The sequence below is a fragment of the Amblyomma mixtum genome, chromosome 2 (genome assembly GCF_055824585.1).
Source record: "Amblyomma mixtum isolate Tamu chromosome 2, ASM5582458v1, whole genome shotgun sequence".
Lineage (NCBI taxonomy): Eukaryota > Metazoa > Arthropoda > Arachnida > Ixodida > Ixodidae > Amblyomma > Amblyomma mixtum.
In genome coordinates this window covers 196929947-196943355 of record NC_143013.1, presented here as the reverse complement: position 1 = coordinate 196943355, position 13409 = coordinate 196929947, and the positions used below count along the sequence as shown (strand labels likewise).

At 47.1% G+C, this 13409-nt stretch overlaps 1 protein-coding gene across 1 annotated transcript in view; it reads left to right on the top strand.

Moving 5' to 3' along the window:
* LOC149362061 (growth hormone secretagogue receptor type 1-like) overlaps positions 1–13409 on the top strand; it is a 170568-nt gene that overhangs the window by 58804 nt on the left and 98355 nt on the right. The gene's annotated exons all lie outside the window — the stretch shown is intronic.

Genomic DNA, 13409 nt, shown 5'->3' with positions numbered 1-13409 from the left:
CAACGCGCCGACCGACACAGCGTTCCGCGCAGTGGAGTATCTTGCACAGCACAAGGTGGCAACGCTGCCTCAGCCCCCCTACAGCCCAGACGCAGACTTTTATGCGTAGCATATTGCAATCACTCAGTTCAGCCCTTGGGCGCGGCCGGGCAGCCACCAAACCACGTGACGTCACGTCACGACAGCCGGAGAAAAAACCGTAGGTAAAGATGATGGCGATTCTAGGTGAGAATTGCAAACACAGTAAACAAAAAAAAGAAAAGAACACGAAACAAAAAAAAGAAAAACAAAAGGAAAAAAGAACGGCTTAGCATGGTGGCGGTTGCCGCCGCCCCGTTTCAAAGGGGGCGCTCCTATCCATCCATCCATCCATCCATATTTCACGGAGGAAAAGCTGATGAGAAAATCGAGTGCCGCCAAGCAATACCTCGCGCAAAGAGACCGCGCAATATGCAACGCATTCTTGGCTTAACCAAGCTAAGCCTGGGCATTTTTTTTTCTATTCCCGAGAATAAAATCGACGCTCAAGGGGAAGCACCACGGATCGGTAGAGGCGGTTCAACAGGCCGTGACGAGGGAGCTAAACAGGATTCCGGTCCAGGCGTTCCTGGACACGCACGAAAACTGGAAAACTCACTGGCAGCATTGTGTAGATACGGATGGGTGCTACTTTGAATAATTCTAAACGTTTGTACTGTTCTCATGAATAAATTATTTTTTAAAAAATGAGTCCTACTACTTTCAGAACAGACCCTGTATTTCATCCAGTACTGCTTTTGTGAAGCATACAGTAGAGTAGGCAAATGTGCCATGATGTAAAATATAAGGATTTGACTGTATTTTGCTTTATTACATAGTTATTGCATAGCGCAGCTATAACTACTTTTTGAGAAATGAACCGTAGTTTGCTACTCTCTCACAGGTTACATTTCGTATCGCCAGAGTTGAAAGGCACCCAACGAAACAGCTTTCTTGAAAATGTGGCTGTGATACCTTGTGCCTGCTGGCAGGTTGCTGCAACAAGTACGTGTCTGCAGGAAATCTGAAGGTGTACCCAAGTTTACATACCATTGCCAGTTGGTCGCTGATTCATAAGTGACATGATCTCAAACAACCTGGAGGTTGAGAGCTGCTGCGCAAAATTAGGTATAGACGTCATATTTAGTACAGTTTTCTATGTAAAAGCATGAACTAGGTACAGCTCACTAGATCAAAAATCTAGTTATGTTGCGCTGTAAGGGTGTTTTGTCCAAGTAAACGCACATTATTAACATTTTTTTTGCTAAAAGCTGCATTGAGATTTCTTTACCAAAAACAGGCTGGACTTGCAGCTGTGCACTTTTTTGTTTACACTTTTTAAGCGCTAAAATAGAGCTCTGCGCTGCTCTACGTTGCATATTTATCCTTGTTGGATAAAACTGGAAAGACAAACAATTTTCAAGCGATGGAAAGCGTGTTTAGGCATCCGATTGTTTACTTCAGATGCTAACATTCATCCAGTTTCGAGTAAACTGTATTCTGGATTTTATACTGTCTTTTTATAGTTCGAGCTCGTAACTTTTTGTGGGTGTTTCAGATTGAATAAAGACGACTACAAACCGTTTTTTAACGCAGGTCTGGCGATTAAATATTGCTACAAAGAAGAATGAATGCTTCCTTTGTACGGCGTATCTAAAATACTGAGTCTGCCCTTCAGTTATCAAGTAAAAAGTTCGGGGAAGGCGGCTGTGTGAATCGCCTGCTGCTGCAGCTCACGCCGCGCGCTAGAAAGAGCAGCGCTTCTTCTTTTCTTTACTATATTTATTTATTGTGTTACGCAGTCATCTGTTTCGATGCTCTTTGTATGCAATCAAGCGAAAAAGTGGCTTACAATCCTTACAAAAGCGCCCACGGTCGATCGGTGATTCGCTAGGCATGTCGCCCGCAGAAACGGAGTGCGGCTTTGCCGGATAACTACAGTTGCTTGACAGGCAAGAGGGCGGACGTATGCGCAACTTTGCTACTCTTGGTAGCATATACAGTAACTCTAGCGCCTCCGCCTCCCGCTCTTCTCGTTCGGGCGCAGTGGGGCCTTGCGGGGACGCCGGAATCAAGCGGTGAGCAGCGAACAATGCAGCTACATCCAAGGCGCGTTCACCACAAAGCTTGCGGCTTGCTCCCCGTTCGTTCGGCGCGGAAGCTATGTGGCGTTCGTGGCAGCGCGTTTGTTGAAAGGCCTCGTAGAGACTCCGAGCGATTTGTCGAGCGGGCAAGTCGTCGCGCCGAATGGGCGCGACGACTAAAGGTAAAGGTAAAGGTAATGAACTAAAGGTAACGACATCTCCCTCCTCCTCCTATGTCGGCGCCCCTTCTTACGTCTCCCCCCGGGCGCCGACGGTGGCGGCACCTAGGCAGGGGGAGCTAGCAGACGCTGCCAACGCTGGCCATTTGACGCGCAGTAGACCGTGCGTGCGTTTTCTACCTAGGCTTCGTTCGAATTGAGATCATGACATGGGGGATTAAAGAATTAGTTACCCAAATAACTGGCGCGAGAACATTGCAGTCCTTTGTCGAAACTTTTTGTACTGCGATCGATTTGATTGCGGTGCACACGGTGGAGGTGTCGCTGGCGGCCGAGAATATCCTCAGTGTGTTGTTTCCGAACGCCCGCGCTTTGGCGCGCAGTGAACAGCTCACCCGAATCAATTGTTTGCGTTTTCTGTCTTCGACGCAGCCGCATTGAGATCATGTCATGGGAGATAAAAAAAATAGTTATCCAAGCAACTTCCCCGACCCATGTTGCACTGCTTCATTGCAACGTTTTGTACTGCGATCGCTTTGATTGCGGTGCATATGGTGAAAATAGTATGCGTGAGCGAGCTCGCAGTGAACATCCTCGGAGTGTTGTCTTTGGACCGTCGTATTTTGTCGAATATTATTCAAAATTTAACTCCGCCAAGAGCAAATGGTACGACATACGACTAGACGTGCGGCCTAGGCTTTATATAGACAGATGGCGGTATAATGCTGCCATAATATATTTTGCTCTCAAAGGTGCGTTTGTTCGTGCAATCGGCTATTTTAGTTTTTTTAGGGCAGGAAATCTTAGTGATTATTTAGGAGTTCCTATATACCTCGCACACCTCGCAGACTAATGTCACAAGGACCCGACTGACGGTAGTCCCTTACTGTTTGTAAATTGGTGAACACGATTTCCTTGTTGCGCACTGTAACACGATTGCGACCAGAGGAAGTTTGATCTAGGGTTGATAGTTTGGGTTGTGTTACAGCAATCAACAATGGCTGTTATTCCCTGCTTCGTGCGCAGCTACAGCGCTGCATGGCTAACTAGAATGCTTGTTTAAGTGATTGTCATCTTGGGTCAGCATATGCAATAATGGCTTATAAGAGGGCATTGTCTTGCCTGGTGTAATTGCCATGCTTAACGTGCAACAGCCTGGACTGCCGCAGTTAACTGATTGCTTTCGGTCGAAGCAGCGCGAAGAAAAAAAATTTAGGCGCTCAAAAGACAAAACTCGAATTTACTAATTCCTGTCTGAAGCAAAACATTCTTTTAGGAAGTTGCTTGACGCGAAAATCTAAAGCAAACAAATGTATGCACCTATGTTTGAGGGAGGACCTGGCTTGTATTCTCAAGTATTATCCACGCAGATATCGAGTATTGAAGCGATGGTTCAGTTAATGTGGCTAGGCACAGTAACGACTGATTTTGGTATGAACCCTGCCAGAAGAAATACGTCCGGCGATGATTGCAACATGAAAACTAGACCTCTACCGCGAGCAGCATGAACAGCGTCGCTCAAACATGAGGGGCAAGTTTTGAGTCGAGCCCACGAACGAGTCCGACTACAACAAAAAAATACGCCACGTAATGCGCGCGACATGAAAGTACACTTGCAGAAACAACGAGAAGCACGGCTTTCGCAGCCCGCGAGGGAATGAATTCATCTACAACATGCCAAACGCCATTAACTGCAAGAAAGACTGCAGTCGCTCGTGCTCCTCACCAAATACTTCGAAAAAAAAAATGGCTGTGGCTCAACTTGGTTAAGCCTGGAAATTGCGAAAGCAATAATTGCGCACACAATTAGATGTAATGTAGACGAGTATGCATCTAACCACCCCCAGAAATTGGTGTATGTAGCCTTGAACGTGAAGAGCTTGCACGTTCTCGCCGAGCTGCATACTGGGCACGTCGCTTAGAGAGTCTTCTTTCACGCTCTTCCTCCGTCTCTGTAGCTCGCTGTCGTTTCCTCCGTTCGTTACGACTACCGGCCTTAGCGCTTGGCGGCATCGTCGCGAAGCGGATGTTAAGCCGCCGGTGGTTCGCACCGCCACTGCTCGCTGACGGCGCGAGTTGGGCCCTCGGCTCTTCGGCGTGACGTCACAACACCTGTTGCGCTCCTAGTGGAGAGCGCGGGAGTTAGGCGCCGGTGGTGGCCACCGCCGCTTCTTTCGACGGCGCGAGATGGTCGCTCAGCTCTTCGGCGTGACGTCACAACACCTGTTGCGCTCCTAGCGTAGAGCGCGGGAGTTAGGCGCCGGTGGTGGCCACCGCCGCTTCTTTCGACGGCGTGAGATGGTCGCTCAGCTCTTCGGCGTGACGTCACAACACCTGTTGCGCTCCTAGCGGAGAGCGCGGCAGTTAGGCGGCGGTGGTGGCCACCGCCGCTTCTTTCGACGGCGCGAGATGGTCGCTTAGCTATTCGGCGTTTCGTCACGCATGACGTCACACAGGGTTCAGCTAAAGGTCAATGGTGGTCACCGCCGCGGCACGCCAAAGGCGTGAAAGTGCAAGTAGTATTGCTTTCGCAATAAAAGAACGCGACTGACAACTGAAGGACGGCCACTCACATCGTAAAGACGGGGATCCAGCTAATTATCAATGTTTTCACGGCCGATCCTATGCCGCATTGCTTTTTTTTGGAGGGAATAACGTAAAACCTTTTCCCACTGCCTTTTCGGTTTTTTACCCGCAACCGCAGCACGGCGTCACCGCAGCGCATGAACGTCGTAAAAGCTGGCCAAACGGTTCCCGCGAAAACACTATCGCACAAAAAGAAAGTGAAGCGCAATTTTTACCCCCGAAAATGGCGCCGGCGTCTGCTGCGGAGCGAGAAAGCGCGCGCTAAGACGTGACCACGGCGCTTCGGCCAATGGGAGGCTCGATTATCCGGCGGCGCGCTAGGAGAGGAGAAGAGCCGGGAAGTTCAAAGCTTTTTGTTACTTTTGGTGCATTGAGGGGCTTTATTGATCACGTTCCGCGGACTCCCTGGCAGGCTGCAACACGCTGTCGCGTTCCACTCTTAAAGGCGAAGCGCAGGCGTTTTCCAACTTTTTGATTTCTTGGAGGGTATTATATTATTGTGTTCTTCATTACCATCTCCACTTGTTGGAAGTATGTTTTTCGGCTACGTTTTTGCATTAAAAAAATAAAGACTGGGTATAGCGTGAAGAACTAGAAGCAGCAACGAAGTGCTCCCCAATATTTCTGCCTATTCTCCTATTCTTGTTTGGGTACCAGGTGTTAAAACAGAAAGCGTGAATAGTGAGTAGCTGCCACTTAATTTCTGAACCTACTTCCACATTTGCTTCGATGTAGTTCTGGTTCTTATGGAATAAACATAAGCCTGTCATGTTGTTTTCTTGGCCTTGCGCCGAATGCAAAGCGCCTGTGCTATAGCCTTTTTGAAAATAATAAGGTTCTCGTGTGTTGGTACCTCCGAATGACTTGTAAGCCTTTATTTTCTTGTTTTTTTTCTCTCCCCAGATTCTCGTGTGTACCACACTGTGATTCTGGCGCACCACTAATGTGAAGTTTGGAACTGATAGAATGCGTGTTGTGAGCATTTCATTTATTACATCTGTGCTATGATCTTCTAAATCTATATCCTCTAAACTGGCCTTTGCTTTAAATAATGCCCAGTCAGCTGAATGTAGTTTCCAACGCCGTGTCTTTGTCGGATTCACTGTTGGCGAGGATGACAAACTTAATGTGACAGGGAGATGATCGCTTCCATGGGGTTGCCTAGAACACTCCAGTTAAAATCGCTAAAAAGAGAGAGTGCACTAAAGGAGAAATCTAAAACACTCCTTACCCCCGAGGTTGGCGAGCGGTATATGGGTTTACCTGAGTTCAGCAGAGACGTTACTGCATAGAATAAGATCCCCCATAAGCTGCCCTCTAGTATCAGTTTTCCCCAGCTGCTCTAAAAGAACCTCTGAGTCATGGACCGTTACCTTCAGCGCTGTGGCTGAATATTTACAGAGCGCACTGTAATGGTTTTATGTGCAAGTGTCATGGCTGCTAGAGCTTCGAATCTTATTTTTAGTTGTAGCTCACGAGCCGGGACACAGTTTTTCAGTATGATGGCTAAACCTCCTGACAGCCTGCTTGCCTGCTCTCGGTCGCCGCGGAAAACAGTACAATTGTTACGAAAATTATTTTTTTGAGAACCCAAATTTGGTATTTGTAGACATAAATTGACAGGAACGTGTACTCTTAAGATGCCTTTTATGTCACTCTAGTTGTTTAGAAGTCCTCTACAGTTCCATTGTATTAGGAAAGCCATCATAATTTTTTGTTTATTTGGAGTGAAAAACAAGATCAAGTTGATTACGGGCCCGTGACTCGGGTCCAGTCTTTTTTTGATCAATCCTGGGAGTTCCGCCGTTCGTCCGACGTGGAGAGCAGGGGGCTGCCTTGGGCCGTATCCATCGCCTCTGTAGAGGCGCTGGACGAACGTGCAGAGGGCACATTGAGGTTGGACTTTGACCTCGATCTGTGGGAAGAGACCTTGAGGCCCGCCGACCCGGAGGTCTGCGAAGGCTGCTTTGGAGTTGGCGGAATAGTGTTAGCGACTCTACCTGGGGCCGCGGATGGCCCTGCCACAGACAATTTACAACACAGTTAAACAAAAATGACCAAAAAAGCCGAGCATGGTGGCAACTGCCACTACCCCGTTTCAAAGGGGACGCTCCTATGTTCCATCCATCGATCCAGGCTCACTGCGTGTGGCCTGGGCAGGACCCGGAGGACGGCGTGATGTGCCGCGCCCATGTACCACATCGGGGAAGTTTGTTTTTGCCGTGAAAGAGAAGATGCCCATAGTGTGTGAAAGTCGCATCGCGCTTCTTTCTATGAAATGTTCTCCTTTGTTTTCGTAGTGATGATTTCTTTTTCAGTCTTCCATGATGGGCAAGACCTTGATTAAGTTGGATGTTCGCCTTCACAGTTTTCATAGTGCGCTGAATCTTGAGTTCTCGGTAGGATTTTCTTTTGAAGCACATTTGGCACATTTTTTCTGGCCGCGGCAACTTTGTGAGCCATGACCAAACTTCGGACAGTTGAAACAACTACTGGGCTTAGTAATATACGGGCATACATTTATCTTCAGCTATCCTACTTCAATTGAATCTCGAAGTGTGCTGGCTTACATGCCAAGAGTAGGTGCTTTGGAGGGATTTCTTGTTGTTTTTACTGATTTTTATTCAGTCTATATCTGTGGCACCCAGGTCAGTGAGTCCATTGAACATTTCTTTCTCTGTAAGTGTAGAAGACCGCTTTCCGAGATCATGCCAAGGGCTGCGTTTACAGACCTATGAGTGGTTATTGTGACAGGGATGTCCCCAAAAGCAATTATATTTGGAAGTTTTGAGTGCTGGATATCATCCTTCAGCTGAACCCAAAGGTGTCCAGTGGACATTTTTGTTACCATATATCCGAGCACAAAGCTTCTGTGACCTTTGCCAATTAAGAATGGTGATAAGATCCTTGTTGGTTTTTCTTCGACCTCACTATGGGCAGCATGGAATCCGGGGAAAGTTTTTTTTGATGAATTCTGCAGTCACCTCATTCCGCCCTCGTTTATTAGGGCCATTATTTGTTGAGTAAAGGAGAGCCATAAAATGAGTTGTGTTTCGGCTAAGGTGCTAGCCGACAACCATGGTGCCCAACGAGGGGACGGGACAGAAATCTGCAACCAAGTCCTGCCCACGCCGGCTGTGCACCCCAGCTATAACCATATATGACGCAAATCAGGGTAGTTGGCCGCACAAGGTTGAGCCTAGCCGCCAGGAAAAACGTAAAACAAGAAGGGAGGAGGAAACAGGAGAGTTGTAAGAAAGAAGATAGGAAAGTGAAAGAAAGATGGAGGAGAGGACACGAAATGAAGACTGCCGATTTCCCCCTGTCGGGTCAGGCCGGAGGTGCCGTCTACAGGAAGCTGGGGCCAAACTGGTGTGTTGCCTCCGCCGAGGGGCCTTAGAGGTCCACACGCTCGGTATTGGATCAACCACCGGGATCCCCTTTTCCCCGGACACGGCTGAGCCTCGCACAGCTAAGCGCAGGTGCTCCGGTCCGTGGTGGCGCACTGCTCATCATCTTCCCCCTGCGGGTATGTACCTGCGGATGCTCAGGAACCCGTAACGTCGCAAATCAGCAGCACCTGCGTTTTGCATACGCGCGTGTGGGGAGGTACAATAGACTAAATTTTGATTCCGAAGCCTGCACATATATATATTTTAACGAATTAATCAGAAGAAAATCTGATCAACACTCCCTCTGAGGTCACTCCTGCTGTCGTCAGTTCGCGTGATTCCTACCGTCACGTGGAATCCCCAAGAGCCTGCGAGTCCTGCGTCCTATACTAATCACTGATCGCTCCCTTCAGCCGGCGATGCGAACCTATCAGTGGATGGATGCTAGAAATGTCCTCTTTTGAACGCGGTTGTGACATATGCATCCATGTTAGGCATTTGATTGCATTTGCATTTCTCTAACCAACGTGTCAAACATTGCGGTATTATTGCGAAATTCGGCATTCTGAAGTTCAAACTTCATTGACGTTTTTATTAAATAAGTTTTTATTCCAAAACATGTATCCTTATTTAACTGCCCCGCTTTTGAGTCACCAAGTTGCCAACAGCCTATTGCTGACATTTTCTGCATATTCAGTGACAGTATTTTCTATTTTCTATTATTATTTTCAGCTCTCGTTGAAAGTCTTATATATCTTCATCGTGTTTTTTGCATGCTCAATTGCACCAGGAATCGCGACTCTTAGCGACTTTCGCGAGGAAAAACTAAGCGTTTAACTCAGGCACACGCGATAGGGTTTCAGTGGCTTCAATAATCCGAGAGAAACAAAAATTCCTTCTCTTCCTGATTTCCCTTCGGTCCCTGCCCTTTTTGCGATTCCGGCACTTGCCCACTGCTCGAAATGTTTAGTTGGCAATAAACACCTCATATGCATAATAGATTTTCCCGCCACGTGATTCAGGCGAACAAATGCTTCTGTTAATTTCCCACGAGGAATCCTCTGCGATTGCGCTGCACTGTTTCTCGTTTTCGCGGGAAGTAGTTGTGGAACCAGTCTTGGCGCCTGCTCTGAAGCTGGCTCTGCGCAATGAGGCCCGATGCTTCCTGAGAGGGAAGCCGCAACTCCTTCTGTGAACTCATTTTTTGCAATGCGAAAAAACACAGCCGCCCACCTCCCACCCTCCGGGTCTTACCAACCACTCTAGCTGGCATGGTGACCAGCTACAAGTTGATTGCGTGGCCTACGATTGGCATTACGTATCGGGCACCTTTCATAACTGTGGTCTTTATGTTCGCGCAGAGTGCCGCTGTGGTGGACGCTCTCAGGCTGGCAAGGCGTACTTGTTGCTTCCGGGACTAGCGAATTTCATGGAGTAATTGTGATTTTATATCACCTCCTCCAGTTTTTACAGGGCTGTCCCAGCTGTTCTGTCGATGATCACTGCACTCAATATTACATATTGTTTCATCCTAGAAAAGGCTGCACCGGACACGGACCGTATGGAAGTAAGGCCAGGAGAGTCACCTGCTAAAGCAGTTGAGTGCATTTCGAGAAGCGGTGTGAGCATGCGTAGAAGAAACTTTGTGTGGAGAGTGCATAGCTTGTCGCCAATTTCGTTTGGTTGATACGGAGGAGGAACAATGCTACACGCACACGAGCAAAGGGCGGGGCATTCAGTAGCTCACTAAAAGGTAGATGCCATAGATAATTTACTGGAAGCGTGAGAACAGATCCGCCGGAAATAAATATCATAGTGTACACTTTTAATTGGACGCACGCACTGCGCTTTCGTACGCAGCGGTAGTGCGGGTAACGAATGAACATGCTTAAATGGGTTTTAGGCGCAAAAACAGACGAGACACATGGGAAGGTAACAGGACGAAGTGCCACTTCCAACTGATTTTATTGCATGCATGAAACGTACTTATAAAGCTTGTCGTCACATGCGCAGGAGGGTCACCGAAAACTCAAGAACGACATGATAAGGCGCGCTCCAGGAATTTCTTTTCACAGTTAAACGATACAACACATGTGTCGCTTACGCACATGTCGCCTTTCGTTTTGATAAAAAACGCTTCTATCAACTCCCTAGCAGTAGTGTCATTGCTTTTGCTCAGAATGCGCACATCAGCGAAGCATGGCTCACAATTGCGGGACGGGCACTTACTAATGTGCTTAGTTAGATGTGGGCCTTCCTTTTTCTACTCTACGTTTCTCTCATGTTCTCTCGTTCGCTCATTCAGGCACCTGCCTTTCTGACCTATGTAGGAGTGCCCGCAAGACAGGGCGATTTCGTAGACAACCCCTTCAGCACATTTCACGAAAGATCTCTTGTGCTTTGTTCCGCAGCCTTGTTCTTTGGTGTTGTCTTTATCAGTACGGGAGCAAAGGCCACCTAGCTGTCTCAGTGCCGAAAAGTCAAGCCGTGCAGCTTGGCGGCTGGCAACTTTCTTCAAATTATGGGCCACACGATGCACGTATGGCACCACCAATGGTGTTACCTCTTCTCGAGGGACTTCTGGCCTAGCTCTACCAGTACTATTCTTTGTCTTGTTTAGGAGACATTCGACCACCGCAGTCACGAGCGAACGGCGGAACCCGGCGGCAAAAAGCATAGCCACTTGGTGATTAAAACTGTCCCGCATTTTGCGAGGGCATAATTTTTTGAGTGCCGATTCAAGGCAAAGCGAAGCAATCCCGCGTTTCATAAGTTTAGAATGGCAGTAGTCATAAGGTAGCAGCTGCTTATTTGCGCGCGGAAAATATGACCAACAGACCCGATCACCACAGAACTCAATTCTCAAGTCTAAAAACTGTAATGAATCATGATCAGGTAGTTCGTCTGTGGACTCCAGACCTTTTCCATGCTCTCTAAATGCAGATAGAAAGGGTCCACTGTGTCCTTAAGGTTGTAAAGGCCTTCTTTAGTTAAAATATAATCATAAAATTATCAGCATACCTAAAAATTTTAAAAACCTTGTCAATGGGTAAAACTTGCTGCAGAGCTTGGTCAATATGAGATAAAAAGATGTGACATAGCACCGGTGCCACACAGGACCCAATGCATAAGCCTGACTTCTACAGAAAATCTGCTGGTCAAAAGTGATAAAAGCAGATTCCAGGTAAAACTGTAATAAGGTTAAAAAGTCATCTATGGAAATACTGGCTGAGTTCTGAAAAGAAATCGGGTCATTTTCTTCAATACACTCTCTAACAGCGGAGAACAAGGGGCCATGAGGAACTGAATAGAACAAATCTACTACGTCCACTGAAAAAGCACTGCCAACATCAGGGTTGGTTTCAAAAAAGTCACAAATTTCATTTGACCGTTTCGTCAAAAAAGGATCATTTACATGCAGCTTAGACAAGTGCTTAGCCAAACACATGCTAAGATTTTTCTGCCACATGCCTTTTTCAGTTACGATAGTTCTAAACGGCAAGCTTTGCTTCTGAGTTTTGACAGAAAAGAAAACTTTGAGTGCGCTCTTTTTGCTACCTCTAATCTGGTAAGTAAGGGTGCTCAACCCGAGACGATCACATAAGGCCATCGCGGCCGATTTCATTTTTGTAGATTTTTTAGAAATTGGAACAAAATTTTTTCTAACCGCCTGAGTTGCTCTTGCTGAGAAGTTATCATCCGAGAGGACTACAAATCCACCCTCCTTATTAGCTTGTAGTAGATGCAGTTGATTCCTTCTGCAGTACGACACAATGGCTTCCGTCGACATTCCCATGTTTCTTGTGGTGTTCGGATGACCTCACTTAGAAGGGATTCAACACCTTCCAGCAGGCATTTTTCTTGCATCTCCGCTGTGGCTTTTCTTGCAATTTGTCGGTCGATGGCTAATAGATTTTGAGATAGCACTTTTGCCTCCACTGCGTACTTCGGTCCTTTTCCCAAACAGATTTCATTTTCTCTGGGAGATGTACATCACCCATTATCACCAATCCTTCACCACCTTTCTCCTTCTTGTCCTTTTTTGCTTCCCTCAGCAAACAGTTGAGCATGCACGTCCAGTGTTGCTCAGTCATCTTTGAGGCCAACTTGGTGATGGACCGAAAAGTGTTCTCAGCGACACATGCAGGGCCTTGTGCGAAGTAGGCTACACGCAGAAGGTTATAAAAAAGGCGATTCTGGCGCCCTAACTCCGAACTGAGGATCTTGCTAAATCTTTTTACGTGACCCCATGAAGGAAGCACAGGACGGAAAAGCGCACTTACCTCAACGGGTACCAAGCCGCTCTTGATGCAAAAGGCGACTGTCCTTGCACGACAGGTGTTGGCGACGATACATGTGATACAATCATCAATGAAACGTGGAGATGACACACAAAAGGAAGGGCCCATTGTACTAGAAACATAGTCTAAGAGCCCTTGCTGCTGGGCTCGTTAGTTTTGGTTCATAATTCAATAGGTTTTAGGCGCAAAAAACAGACGAGACGCAGAGGAAGGTAACAGGACGAAGCGCCACTTCCAACTGATTTTATTGCATGCATGAAACGTACTTAAAAGCTTGTTGTCACATGCGCAGGAGGGTCACCTAAAGCTCAAGAACGACATGATAAGGCGCGCTCCAGGAATTTCTTTTCACATTTAAACAATACAACAGATGTGTCGCTTTCGCACATGTCGCCTTTCGTTTTGATAAAAAACGCTTCTATCAACTCCCTAGCAGTAGTATTGCTTTTGCCCAGATTGCGGCCCAGACACTACTGCTAGGTAGTTGATAGAAGCGTTTTTATCAAAAAGAAAGGCGACATGTGCGTAAGCGACACATCTGTTGTATTGGTTAACTGTGAAAAAAAATTCCTGGAGCGCGCCTTATCATGTCGTTCATGAGCTTTAGGTGACCCTCCTGCGCATGTGACGACAAGCTTTATAAGTACGTTTCATGCATGCAATAAAATCAGTTGGAAGTGGCGCTTCGACCTGTTACCTTCCTATGTGTCTCGTCTGTTTTTTGCGCCTAAAACCTAGTTAATTATGAGCCAAAACCAACTAGCCCATCAGCAAGTGCTCTTAGAATGAACATGCTCAGCGCGCTACGCATCTTACCGCGTTTTGCTGGCGTACGCACGCTAGAAACCG